Source organism: Hypanus sabinus, chromosome 8 (assembly GCF_030144855.1).
Source record: "Hypanus sabinus isolate sHypSab1 chromosome 8, sHypSab1.hap1, whole genome shotgun sequence".
Lineage (NCBI taxonomy): Eukaryota > Metazoa > Chordata > Chondrichthyes > Myliobatiformes > Dasyatidae > Hypanus > Hypanus sabinus.
In genome coordinates this window covers 148,175,226-148,189,019 of record NC_082713.1, presented here as the reverse complement: position 1 = coordinate 148,189,019, position 13,794 = coordinate 148,175,226, and the positions used below count along the sequence as shown (strand labels likewise).

The following is a 13,794-nucleotide window of genomic DNA, read 5'->3' as shown; positions in this document are numbered from 1 at the left end:
GAATTAGGCCATTTGGCCCATCGAATCTGCTCTGCCATTTCATCATGGCTGACCTATTTTCCCTGTCAGCTCCAATCTCCTGCCTCCCCACCCCCCCCCCCCATCCCTTCATGCCCTGTCCAATCAAGAATCTATCAACCTCTGCCTTAAATATACATAAAGACTTGGCCTCCACTGCTGCTTGTGGCAATAAATTCCACAGATTCACTTCTCTCTGGCTAAAGAAATTCCTACTCATCTCTGTCTAAAAGGACACCTCTCTATCCTGGGCCTGTGTCCTAAGGTCTTAGACACTCCCATCATAGGAAACATCCTTTCCACATCCACTCTATCAAGGTCTTTCATCGTTTGATAGATTTCAATTAGGTCATCTCTCATTTTTCTGAATTCCAGTGAGTACAGTCCCAGAGCCATAAAATGCTCTTTATATGACAAACCATTCAATCCTTGAATCACTTACACGAAGAGTTCCTTTGAACTCTTTCCAGTTTCAGCACATCCTTTCTAAGATAAGGGGCCCCCCAAAATGCTCACAATACTCTAAATAAGGCCTCACCAGTGCTTTATAAAGTCTCAACATTATATCCTTGCCTTTACATTGTGGTCCTCTTGAAATGAATGCCAACATCATACATAACATATAACCATAACAGCATGGAAACAGGCCATCTCGGCCCTTCTTGTCCATGCTGAACGCTTACTCTCACCTAGTCCCACCTACCTGCACTCAGCCCATAACTCTCCATTCCTTTCCTGTCCATATACCTATCCAATTTTCTTTTAAATGACAAAATTGAACCTACCTCTACCACTTTTACTGGAAGCTAGTTCCACACAGCTACCACTCTCTGAGTAAAGACGTTCCCCCTCATGTTACTTCTAAACTTTTGCCCCATAACTCTCAACTCATGTCCTCTTGTTTGAATCTCCCCTACTCTCAATGGAAAAAGCCTATCCACTTCAACTCTATCTCTCCCTCTCATAATTTTAAATACCTCTATCAAGTCCCCCCCCCCTCAACCTTCTATGCTCCAATGAATAAAGACCTAATTTGTTCAATCTTTCTCTGTAACTTAGGTGCTGAAACCTGGGTAACATTCTAGTAAATCTCCTCTGTACTCTCTATTTTGTTGACATCCTTCCTATAATTCCCCCCATTTGCCTTCCTCACCACACGCAACCTGCAAATTAACCTTTAGAGAATCCTGCACAAGGTCTCCCAATCCCTTCACACCTCAGTTTTTTGTACCTTCTCTCCATTTATGTACCTTCGCATTTCAATCTTTCAGGCTTCATTACCCCATTATCCTGCCAAGCAGGGCAGCCCATAAGCAGCAACAAGATCTCAGGTGGAGGAACCTGAATGAGAAAGCCTGCAGATGCTAGAAATCCAAAGCAATACACAAAATGCTGGAGGAACTCAGCAGGTCAGGCAGCATCTATGGAAAAGAATAAGCAATTGGCATTTCGGGCTGAGACCATTTTTCAGGAACCTGAAGCCTGATTACCAGCTGCACTGAAGGTCTTTTGACAAATACCTTCATAACCATTGTAAACATCCCCAATATTCAGATGGCATTTAAAAACAGGTACAAATAATTCAAATACAGTATTTAAAACTCTGCAGTAATAAGAATATTTCCTAAAACAAGTTTAATTTTAAAACTATACACACAAAATGCTGGTGGAATGTAGCAGGCCAGGCAACATCTACAGGAAGAAGCACTGTCAATGTTTTGGGCCGAGACCCTTCGTCAGTGCTTCTCCCTATAGATGCTGCCTGGCCTGCTGCGTTCCACCAGCATTTTGTGTGTTGCTTGAATTTCCAGCATCTGCAGATTTCCTCGTGTTTTAATTTTAAAACTATACACTTTAAAATTGAGCAAAGGAGAAAAAAAACCATTTATCTGCAAATATATTTATTCAGAGTGAATCCACTCGAGTGTATGAGGTTGAGCTAAAATATCCGCCAAGACTGACATAAGGCTGAACACCACATTCAGAGCACATCTGGGCCCTAAGCTCAGTTTGACAAAGCCCTGCCACGATTCATGCAGATCTGCTGTACTGAATTCAATTAGGAAGGCTGCCAGGAACCAGGGAAGTGTTAGTCATTTTTGATCTTCCTTTACTGTTGCAGATATTTAAATATTCCTTTCATGAATTGTTATAAATGAGAACTTACTGTTCAGAATAACTTGGAACAGTGCCTTGACAGCTAGTTAAACCAGGGAAAGTGGCCGAACTGTTTGCCAATTTTCCTTTCAGAAGTTTTACAGGTTGGGCTTGTTCTCACCTCCTTGCGATAGGATTTGCACGTAGATCGTGGCAAAGAACTTAACAATTGGAGTTGTTGCCAGATCCTTTCACTGGGGATGCAGGAAAGTTAAGTGGGAATTACGACTTCAGACCTGTAACAGGTGCAGGCAATTTGCTGCTGACACAAAATCCCAGCTATATGGTTGGGAGGAAATTTCAGCTAACACACACACCTATTCATGTGGGCAAGTGTAGAGTGGTCTCTATTTTGTACTATCACTCAAAGACCATCTTTAACAATCAAATTCAATAATTAGGTACTGCTCTACATTTGTTTGTTGTGAAATTTCACAAAAGCTTAAGACCTTGTGGACTTCTCTCATAAACATGGAAAGATCATAACTACTGAAAGGACAGTGAAGATCTGATGTTCAATTTCTCTGTCAAAGGGCAAATTTCCCTCTCTAACCACAACAATAACTGGTGGTGAAACTCAACACAAGAATGCAAGGCATGTAGCGCAAATATTGTCATCGAGTCCAGATGGCTCACACTGACCACCCTCAAATAAATGACATCTTTTATACCAGAGGGTGAGTACAGGTAACATAAAATATCGGTCTGTAATGCACATCACCTCTAAATCAAGTGGTCACGTGGTCGAGCTTCCCTCCAGTAAGTATGCATCTAACACTTCCATGCAGTAGTGAGGGAACAGTGTACGGACAGGGAAAACTATTTTCTGATGGGACAGTGTGGCCTTCAAGATGGAGAAGCTGGTAGGACATACAGCACACCTCACTGAGATGTCAGTGGTAGAAAGGATGTGCCAGGATCTATCTTGGTCCCAGACACAAAAAAAAAGGCTGATTTCAGCTCAGCATTTAACACCATCATCCCCTGGTTGAAGACCTGGTCCTCAAACCCCCTTGTGCAATTGGTTCCTGGATTTCCTCCCTTGCAGACCCCAGTCAGTTCGGATAGGTACTTAGACCCTGCTCTACTCGCTTCACACCCATGACTTTGTGGCTCCAGCACCATATACACCTTGGCAGACTTCTCTAGATGTGTAGTGGAAAGTGTGCTGACTGGCTATATTACAGCCTGGTATGGGAACACCAATGCCTTTGAGCAGAAAATCCTACAAAAGGTAGTGGATTCGGCCCAGTACGTCATGGGTAAAGACCTCCCAACCACTGAGCACATCTACATGAAATGTTAGGGTACAAAAGCAATGTCCATCAAAGATCCTCACCACCCAGACCACGCTCTTTTCTCGCTGCTGCCATCAGATAGAAGTGCCTCAGGACTGACACCACCAGGTTCAAGAACAGTTATTACCCCTCAACTATCAGGCTCTTGAACAGAAGGGGGTAACTACACTCATTGAAGGACTCTGTTACATTGTTATTTATACCTGCATTTTCAGAGTTTGTTTACAGTTTATAGTTCCGGATGTTTACAGTTACTGTTCTATAGATTCGCTAAAAATACCCGCAGAAAAAGAATCTCAGGATTGTTCGTGGTGACATGTACATACTCCGATAATAAATTTTACTTTGAACTTTGGATCTGTGAAAGCAGGGGTTCTGCCAGCTGTGCCGTCCAACGATGGATCTCACGGGGGTGGGGGCGGCTGCGACGAAAGGCAGCAGCAAAGACGAGAACTTAAATTTCTAAGTAAACCAGTGAGGTCAGAACAACCATACAAAACCGTAGCATCAGTGTAGTGGAATTTTGAATGAGCCCATGTTTATAGTGCTAGACTGAGAATATTGGAATAACTTATTCTTCAAAATGACAAGAAGGGTTTATCAGTAATTTCAACCTAAGTATATGATACTAAAATCTGGATGTGGGAAGACTTGCTGATGATGAGAATGCGGGGTCAGATGGGAGTCAAATGATCTCGGGCCGAAACTGCAGTCTGCTCCAGTTCAGACAGTGGCCTGGGAGGTGTTGAAATCGGAGATAAACTAATAGGGGTCACAGGCAATTATTTTGTCTTCCCAAAACATTACATTGCCCAGGACGTAAAAACAAAAGATATCTGACGACAGAGGCAACGATAAGGACCGAAGTAGATTGTCGAAATACAAAATGGATCATCTCCGGAGCACACTGGGAAATCTGAATTTGCGGGTTTTCTCCAGCTCAAAACCGTCCACCGTCCTCCCCGCGAAACCCTTGCACATGCAGGATGGAAGTTCAACAATGCAGCAAAGCACAGTTAACCAACATCAAATTTCTCCCTGCCGCGCAGCTCGCAGTTCTGAAACAAATTAATCCAGAACTGTCTGCACAGCACCAGTGAGACTCCTCTTTAACCGACGCAATGCATGATGCAGAAATTCCCCATAGATACCCCCCCCCCCACCGGGGTGGATGTTGTTCTGCGGAAACAGTGTCAAACCCACCTACCTTCCCCTTCAAGCCGCGAACGCGTGGACACCGTCAGGACTCACAACAACAACAACAACAAAAACCCTCTTGTTTTTCGCTCTGCGGAGGCGCTGTCTGACCACGGCTTGCCCAACCTTCCTCCCATAAAAGCGCCCGCGTCGCGACGGCGGGCGCCCGGAGCCGGAGCCGGTGCCGGTGCCGGTACCGGGCGAAGCTCCCAAGCCGAGAGCCGCCGCCGCCGCCGCCGCCCCCCGCGCTCTCCCGGCGATAACGCTGACGCACCGGGGTGGCAGTTCGGCGCGGCACTTCCGGCTGACCCTCGACCCCGGAGGCAGAACCGCGCCAGCTCGTCGCCCCTTCGGCTTGTGTGTGATCCAGTCTTCAGGGGCGCAACGCCGTCAGAAATACCTCAAGCACGGGTTTGTCTTCTTGGAAAATGACATGCAGTCTTTTCAATAGTTCTTTTCATGCCCCCCCTCACTTAGAAGCATGTTTAAACGTATTAACTCTATGTGCATTTACCGACGAAGAGGTACTTGCTGTTATGTCTTTGAAACCTAATCATTTAAAACATTTTTCAAATCGCTATCCTATAACTTCTCAAACTAATTTTTACAGAGGTGGGCGAGTTCTTAATTTAATTTAACCCCCCCCCCCGGACCGTCGATCTGAGTTCCTCCAACAAATTGTTTTTTTGTTTGATAAAATACTGCTTGATTCTAAAAGTAAATCACATACCCATGCCTCCAGTTTCAGGAAACGTTCTTACAGTGTGCAGCGAAGGGCTGCCTTCCCTCCATGTGAACCGTCCCCCCAAACTCCTGATCATTTTGCTTTTTTTTTAATTTGTTTGATTATAACTAAAGTTTCTTCTAGTGGATTTCGTAAAACCGAAGGAATGCTGAATTTGTTGGCCCTGACTTACAAGAGGTGGACCCAACGAATTGATATCAGCCCAGAGAAAATCCACCATCAGGGTCATTGCTAAAAAGAGCACAAAAGCCAAAAACAAACTAAAAGGAGATAATCTAAATCAAGTCAAATTCCGTTTTTTAAAAAAAATCACAGGGTGTTTGCATCTAAACAACTATTCAACTATACACTAAAAGCTACACACTTTACCTAAGGTTCATATTTTTGAAATCTACCAACACCCACTTAAATAAACTGTTCCTCTTTTTTAAACCATTGCATCATCTCTCACTTCCCTTCTTCCCCCAGGTTCTCTCAATATATCTTAAATACTTTGTGATTTTTGTTTACCACATTAAAAGGAACTACATAAATGCTGACGGATATGGTGGCCTCTTCTTCAGAATTCCTTGAATTCTGAATGTACCCTATTACCAGCACTATTAAGGGGTTAAAATTAGACAAATTTTGCAGCTCACACCACACTGGTCTGTAACAAATTATATGGTTCTGGTTTAATCCAGCTTTACCAGCAGATCACAACAGACTTTGCTTCGCCGGACCGCATGTTCTATTCTCTAGTTGCTTTTCTTTGTGTTAGAAGTTTACAGGCATAGTACGGCTTCTGTGCACACCCTGATTACAGCATCTCTCCGGTGCCTACATTCAGCTCAAATTTTCTACTTCACATTTAGCAAAGGAAGATTACAAATTTATTCAATAAACAGTGTGGTCTGACAACTTTCACCTTAAATCCTACATCTTGTCACCATTAACCCTGCCTCTGATCACATAACAAGATTGAGTCAGTGCATACGAATCCCACATGCCCTCAGTTGTTTCACATCCTACTTCCACTTCTGCTAAATCTCCCATGTCATGCCACTAAGTGATTTTTTTAATTATTGATGTTGTCTTTCAGTTACCTTCTTGTCAGCCTAATGCTGTGCTCCCTGCAAACCCACCCATATGCTGTTTTTCTCTCAGACATCTCTGCTTTCACTGATCCAGGGTGATTACAGTAATTACAGAACATAAAATTAGTGTAGAATTAGCATACTTTTAGTATCCAAACATTTTAGGAACATAGAAATACTGTTAAATATTAGTTTCAATTAATTGTAAAACTACAATACATGCAGAGTATTATGAATCTAAATAGCTGCAACACACACATGCTGGAGGAACTCAGCAGGCCAGGCAGCATTTATGGAAAAGAGTACAGTTGACATTTCAGGCCGAGTCCCTTCATTAGGACAGTGTCTCAATCTGAAACGTCAACTGTTTACTCTTTTTCCAAAGATGCTGCCTGGCCTGGTGAGTTCCTCCAGCACTGTATGTGTGTTGCTTGGATTTCCAGTATCTGCAAAATTTTCTCATGTTTGAAACTAAATGCCTAATACAAAATACAACTCCAGATTGTTTGCAAAGCAATTTAATTGGCTCAGAATTTCTTATTTTAACAAGAAGCATGATGTTAATATCTAAAGTCTGAGTAAATAAATTTTGTGTAAACCTTACTTCTAAGTCACAACAACCAAACTCATTCTCAGACTAGTTTTGGCCAAGGAATGTCAGGCAGTAGGGTCACAGGCAACAGTTTCTGTGGGTGAAGGGGCAAGGCAAAGACAAACAGAATAAGTTACAATCAAACCTAGTGATCATATTGTTTACCATAATAATGCAAGAAATCTTATATTTAAGGTGTGTGTATCAATTGTCTAGTTATTACTTCTAGGACTGGTGATAACTAGAGGCCTGCTGGCCTATATCGGGAATCAGAATCAGAATCTGGTTTAATATCACTGAATGCTTTAAGGAAGTGCAAGATCAGACCCAAGGGCCTGGAGGATGTTGCTGCTGACCGTATTATTTGGCGACAGCTGTCTAGTGACGGGGTTCGTATTCTGGAGATGGAAAAAACAACCAGAAGACAGCAGAAGAGAGCCAGGAGAAATGCAGCCATGGTTGTCATCACTACCACATATACATGTCCCACCTGCAATAGAGCCTGTGGGTCCAGGATAGGACTGTATAGTCATGAAAGATCTCACCATTAAAGGAGTGGACGTCGTCGTCAGATTTCAATGGACACCCAAACAGAGTGAAATTTTGTATTTTTGCAGCAGCGGAACAATGTAATGCATAATTATAAAAACTACAAATATACATATATTATATAGTTAATTTAAATAAGTCGTGCAAAACAAAGTAGTGAGGTAGTGTTCATGGGTTCAGTGTCCATTCAGAAAACTGAAGGCAGAAGAGAAGAAGCTGTTCCTGCATCCTTGAGTTTATGCCTTCAGGTTCTTGTACCTCCTTCCTGATGGTAACAATAAGAAGAGGGCATGTCCTGAGTGATGGGGTTCCTTAATAATGGTGTCACCTTTCTGAGGCAACGCTCTTTGAAGATGTCTTGCATACTATGGAGGCTAGTACACATGATGGGAGCCAACTAATTTAACAACTTTCTGTAGCTTCTTTCGATCCTGAGCAGTAGCCCCCCCCCCCCAAACCAGACAATGATGCAGCCTATCAGAATGCTCTCCAAATCTGTAGAAGTGTGCAAGTGTCTTTGGTGGCATGCCAAATCTCCTCAAACTCCTAATGAAATGTAGAACTATTTTGTGGGTCCAGGTCCTTACTGAGAAAGGAGTTGTTTCTAGCCATAACCAGCCTCTCAAAGCATTTCATCACCATACGTGTGAGTGAAACTGTACGGTAGTCACTAAGGTAGCTCATGCTGCTCTTCTTGGACACTGATACGATTATTGCCCTTTTGAAGCAGGTGGGAACTTCTGACAGTAGCAATGGGAGATTGAAAATGTTACTGAACAGACTCATATAAGACATCTCACACAGATACATAATGGAAACACGCCCTTGTACCACGAAGTTTGCATCAAACATTAATCACATATTTACATTAATTCCATTTTCCACCTCAAGCATTCTTATCAACTTATGTACCTGAAGGGCAATTTACTATGGCCAATTAATCAACCACCTACTTAGACATTTTATAATCATTTGTTTAATTTAATTGCCATACTTCTTAACTGTACTCATTCTCAAATTGGTGTTGTGGATTTTAAATTTGCATTATTTAGATTCTCCAGTAATAAAGCATTCAAGATGAGAGGTGTATGGAGGGATATGGGCCAGGTGCAGGTCAGTGGGACTAGGCAGAAAAATGGTTCAGCACAGCCAAGAGCCAGAGGGCCTGTTTCTGTGCTGTAATGTTCTATGTTTCTATCATTTCTCCCTTTCTCTGCTTTAAATTATGATAGATGCACCGTGCAGAGTGGTTGCATCACAGACTGGCATGGGTACACCAATGCCCAGGAATGGAAAATGCTACAGAGAGTGGTGGATAGAATCCAGCCCATTACAGGAAAAGCCCTCCCCACCAGCAATTTACCTGGAATGATGCCACAAGAAAGCAGCATCCATCATTGTAGACCATCACCATCCAGGCCGTGCCCTTTTCTTACTAGTACAGTAGGGCAAGACATACAGAAGCCTTGGGTTCCACACCACTAAGTTCTGCAACAGTTATTATTCTCAACCATCAGGCTCCTGAACCAGTGAGGATAACTACTCTGAACCAACCTAAAGAGGTCACTTTGAAGGATTCTTTACAACTTATGTTCTCAGTATGATTTTATTTGCATGGTTTGTTCTTTAGCACATTGGCTGTTTGTCTGCTTATGTAGTTTTTCCATAACATCCCATTTTTTTCCCCTGTTAAGTGCCTGCCAGAAAACAAATCTCAAAGTAGGATATGGTAAACATATATGTACTTTGATAATAAGTATAATTGAACTTTTCCCTGTTTTATATGATTCTGTAATTAGGTACCTAGGAGTTGGCAGGCCATCATTCCAGAGTTAAAACATTCTACAAATGTCTGGCAAATCTAGACATTGACAATTCCTTGCCCCACATAGCTGCTTCTCAACTCGCTGAGTTCCTTATTTATTGTTTCAGAGTCTTCAGTTTCTTGTGTCTCCATTGAAATCAGTTCTCTGCATTGAAAACTGGATGTGACCGTTTCCTGAAAAGATTTTCTAGGGTGCATGCCTAAGGCATGGAACACAAAACATTAAATTTTTTAATCCTTGTGTGGCTGTTGTACCCCATTAGTAACCAATTGGGGATTTTATTTCAAATAGAATTTCAAATCTCACAGTACTCACTATTACAGAAACTCATATTGTCATTTTTGATACTAAATTTGCTACAGTAAAAAGGCAATGAAAATTCAAGATTACAGGAGTGCCTTTTTGACATTGGAAACCACCTCACCTCTCTAAATATCCGAGTTTGATCCACGCCTCAAATGTTGTCTGTGTGGAATTATCAAGTTTGTCACAACGCTGTGGCATGTTGAAGGGAGCTTGGAGAACCTAATCACTATGGGTTAATTAAATGCTGTAATTCTCCTCAGTGCAAGTGTCAACTGGAGAGCTGGTGAGCAAGTGATAGTGAAATTGGGTAAGGATATAGAGGAATAAAAGAAAATTGTACTGTTGGGAGCCAGTGTGGACCAGATCACCTGAATGGCTGCCTTGTGCCGCAGAGAAAGTCAGTGTTTTAAAATGGAAAATTATGAAAATACTTAATTGGCAGTGGTCGCAAAGAGAAAAATAAACTTTCTCCATCCACTTATACTACCTTACCCACTATTTCCAAATTTTTAAAAAATTCAAATGTCCACAATTGTTTGTCTTACAGTTTCGTACATTTATATAGGAAAGCACAAAATATGTAAATGCAAATAAACAGATAATATTAGCATATGCTAATAATGAAACCTGATGAAGGGCTTTGGCCCAAAACGTCGTTATTACCTCCTCCCATAGATGCTGTCTGGCCTGCTGAGTTCTGCCAGCATTTTGTGTTTTTTATTTATTTCCAGCATCTGCAGATTCACTCGTGTTGCTTCTAGAGTATGTTACATGGTTGGCACAACATTGTGTGCTGAAGGGGCTCTGGTTTTTTTTATGTTCTAAGCTTGTTATGCCTGTTTGCTGGATTCTATTCTACTTCAATTGGGATCTTTTAAAAATAAAATTGCAATACTCACCAATTTCATAAAGGATGTTTAGATATGGAAACATGAGAAAGTAAAATCCTGCATATTGTAGTTAAACACATGACACAGTCCCAGTTCAGTGGGGAGCTTTGAGGCTCAGTTACAATATTCTGCAAGATAACAAATTGACTACACTATCAATTCTTTTCCGTTAGCTGCAAAATCTAAACTTGTGTTGCAGACTGACCTCTACCTTCCTGAGGCAAGGCAGCAACTCTCAGACACCTCCTTTTACTTGAAAAGGACCCTAGTCCAGACAGACCATCAGGCCACTGTCTCCCACACCATCACTAATCTCATCAAATCTGGAAAATTTCCATCAACAGCCACCAAACCCAGTTCTCTTACCCCGCACTGCTTGTTTCTACCTCCTACCCAAGATCTGAATGTCCAGGTAGGCCCATTGTCTCCTCCTGCCCCTGCCCCACTGAACTCATGTCTGCATACCTCAACTCCATTCTATCTCTTGGTTCGTCCCTTCCTACCTACATCTGTGACACTCCATATGCTCTCAATCTCCTCAACAACTTTCAATTCCCTGGCCCTGATTGCCTCATTTTCCAGCATGGTTGTCCAGATCCTATACACTTCTGCCCACTTCCAAGAAAGCCTTAGAGCTCTCTGCTTCTTTCTCAACAAAAGCCCAACCAGTTCCCCCTCCACCACCAGACTCCTGTCCAGCGGATCTGCTCCTCAGCCTCAACAATTTCTCTTTTGGCTCCTTGCACTTTCTCTAAACTCAAGGGGTAGCTACGGGCACCCAGCTGTGCCTGCCTTTTTGTCATCTTCGTAGAACAGTCCATGTTCCAAGCCTTCCCTGGTAATGCCCCCCAACTCATTTTGTGATGTTTTGATGACTGCATTGGTGCTGCTTCATGCACTCATGCTAGGCTCATCAATTTTCATCAACTTTGCCTCCAAATTCATCAAATATCATCAAGTTTGCCGATGACAGCACCGTGGTGGGTCTCATCAACAAGAACGATGAGTCAGCTTACAAAGAGGAGGTGCAGTGCCAACGGACTGGTGCAGAGCCAACAACCTGTCTCTGAATGTGAACAATCGAGATGGTTGTTGACTTCAGGAGGGCATGGAGCGACCACTCCCCACTGAACATCGACAGCTCCTTGGTAGAGATCGTAAAGAGCACCAAATTTCTTGGTGTTCACCTGACAGAGAATCACCTGGTCCCTCAACACCATCTCCATAGCAAAGAAAGCCCAGCAGTGTCTCTACTTTTTGCGAAGGCTGAGGAAAGTCCATCTCCCACCCCCCCCATCCTCATCACATTCTACAGGGGTTGTATTGAGAGTGTCCTGAGCAACTGCATCACTGCCTGGTTTGGAAATTGTATCATTTCGGATCGCAAGACCCTGCCGCGGATAGTGAAGTCAGCTGAGAAGATCATTGGGGTCTCTCTTCCCGCCATCACGAACATTTACACTACACACTGCATCCGCAAAGGAAACAGCATTATGAAGGACCCCATGCACCTGTCATACAATCTCTTCTCCCTCTTGCCATCTGGGAAAAGGCTCCGAAGCATTCGGGCTCTTACGACCAGACTATATAAGTTTCTTCCCCCAAGCTATCAGACTCCTCAATACCCGAAACCTGGACTGACACCTTGCCCTACTGTCCTGTTTATTATTTATTGTAATGCCAGTACTGTTTTGTGCACTTTATGCAGTCCACTGTAGGTCTGTAGTCTAGTATAGCTTTCTCTGCTTTTTTTTATTACGTAGTTCAGTCTAGTTTTTGTACTGTGTCATGTAAACCATGGTCCTGAGAAACGTCTCATTTTTACTATGCACTGTACCAGCAGTTACGGTCGAAATGACAATAAAAGTTGACCTGACTTGACTTGAAATTTCACTCTGCCCTTAAATTCACTTGGTTCATATCTGATACCTCTCTCTCCCTTTTCAATTCCTCTGACTCCCTCTGGAGACAAACTGTCTATCAACATCTTAAACTTGTCAACTCCCACAGCTATCTTGATGATACCGCTTGCCAACCTGTTTCCCGTAAAAATGCTATTCCCTTTATTTCAGTTCTTTTGTCTCCTCCACATCTGTTCTCAGGATGAGACTTTCCTCTGCAGGATATCAGCAAAGGCTTCCTTCTCAAAGAACGGTATTTCCCAATCTCCACCATTGATACCTCACCCGCATCTCCTCTGTTTCCCGGACATCCATGCTCACCCTGTATTTCTGCCACCTTAACAGAGATAGATTTCTTGTCCCCATCTTCCTCCTCATGAGCCTCCACATCCAGCATATCATTCTCTGCAACATCACAAACAAGAGAAAATGTGCAGATGCTGGAAATCCAAGCAACACACACACAAAATGCTGGAGGAACTCAGCAGGTCAGGCAGCATCTATGGAAAAAAGTACAGTTGACATTTCGAGATGACGACTGGAGAGAAGAAGCTGAGGAGTAGACTTGAAAAGTGGGGAGGGAGGAGGGGAGAGAGAAATACCAGGTGAAACTTGGAGGGGGAGGGATGAAGTAAAGAGCTAAGAAGTTGATTGGTGAAAGAGACAGAAGGCCATGGAAGAAATAAAAAAGGAGGGGAGGGACACCAGAGGGAGATGGGCCCGATGTAGATTGAGAGACCGCTTTGCCGAGCATCTATGCTCCTTCCACTAGAACAAGTGGGATCTCCCAGTAGCAACCCATTTTAATTCCACTTCCCAATCCCATTCCAACATGTCCATCCATGGCCTTCTCCACTGTTGTGTTAAGGAGAAACAACACCTTAAATTCCATTTGGGTAGCCTCCAAACTGATGGCATGAACATAGATTTCTCAAACTCCCCTTCATTTCCCATCCCCTTGTCCCTCTCTCATGTTATCTCCTTGCCCCTGCCCATTGCTTCCCTCTAGTGCTCCACCCCCCTTTTTTCTTTGAAAGAGATACTTTCCTTAAGCAGTAAGACTGATCAACACCTTCACCACTACTTTATTAATTTTCATCTGTCACTTTATGTATAGCATAACATCACTTCATGGACACAAACAATTGATGTGTATAAGTTATCTTATTGTGTATTTTATTATCATCATGTTCTTTACCCTTTTGTTTTATGTGCTGCATTGGATCTGAGTTAACAATT

At 42.7% G+C, this 13,794-nt stretch overlaps 1 protein-coding gene across 2 annotated transcripts in view; it reads right to left on the bottom strand.

Moving 5' to 3' along the window:
• The window catches only part of borcs5 (BLOC-1 related complex subunit 5), an 87,758-nt gene extending 82,911 nt beyond the window's left edge, over positions 1-4,847 (bottom strand). The window contains exon 1 of one of the 2 annotated variants that reach the window (XM_059978211.1): positions 4,677-4,847. The gene's annotated coding sequence lies outside the window, so the exon portion shown is untranslated. The remainder of the gene's footprint in view (positions 1-4,676) is intronic. The other variant, XM_059978210.1, reaches the window with a different exon arrangement.
• Positions 4,848-13,794: the final 8,947 nt, after the last annotated feature.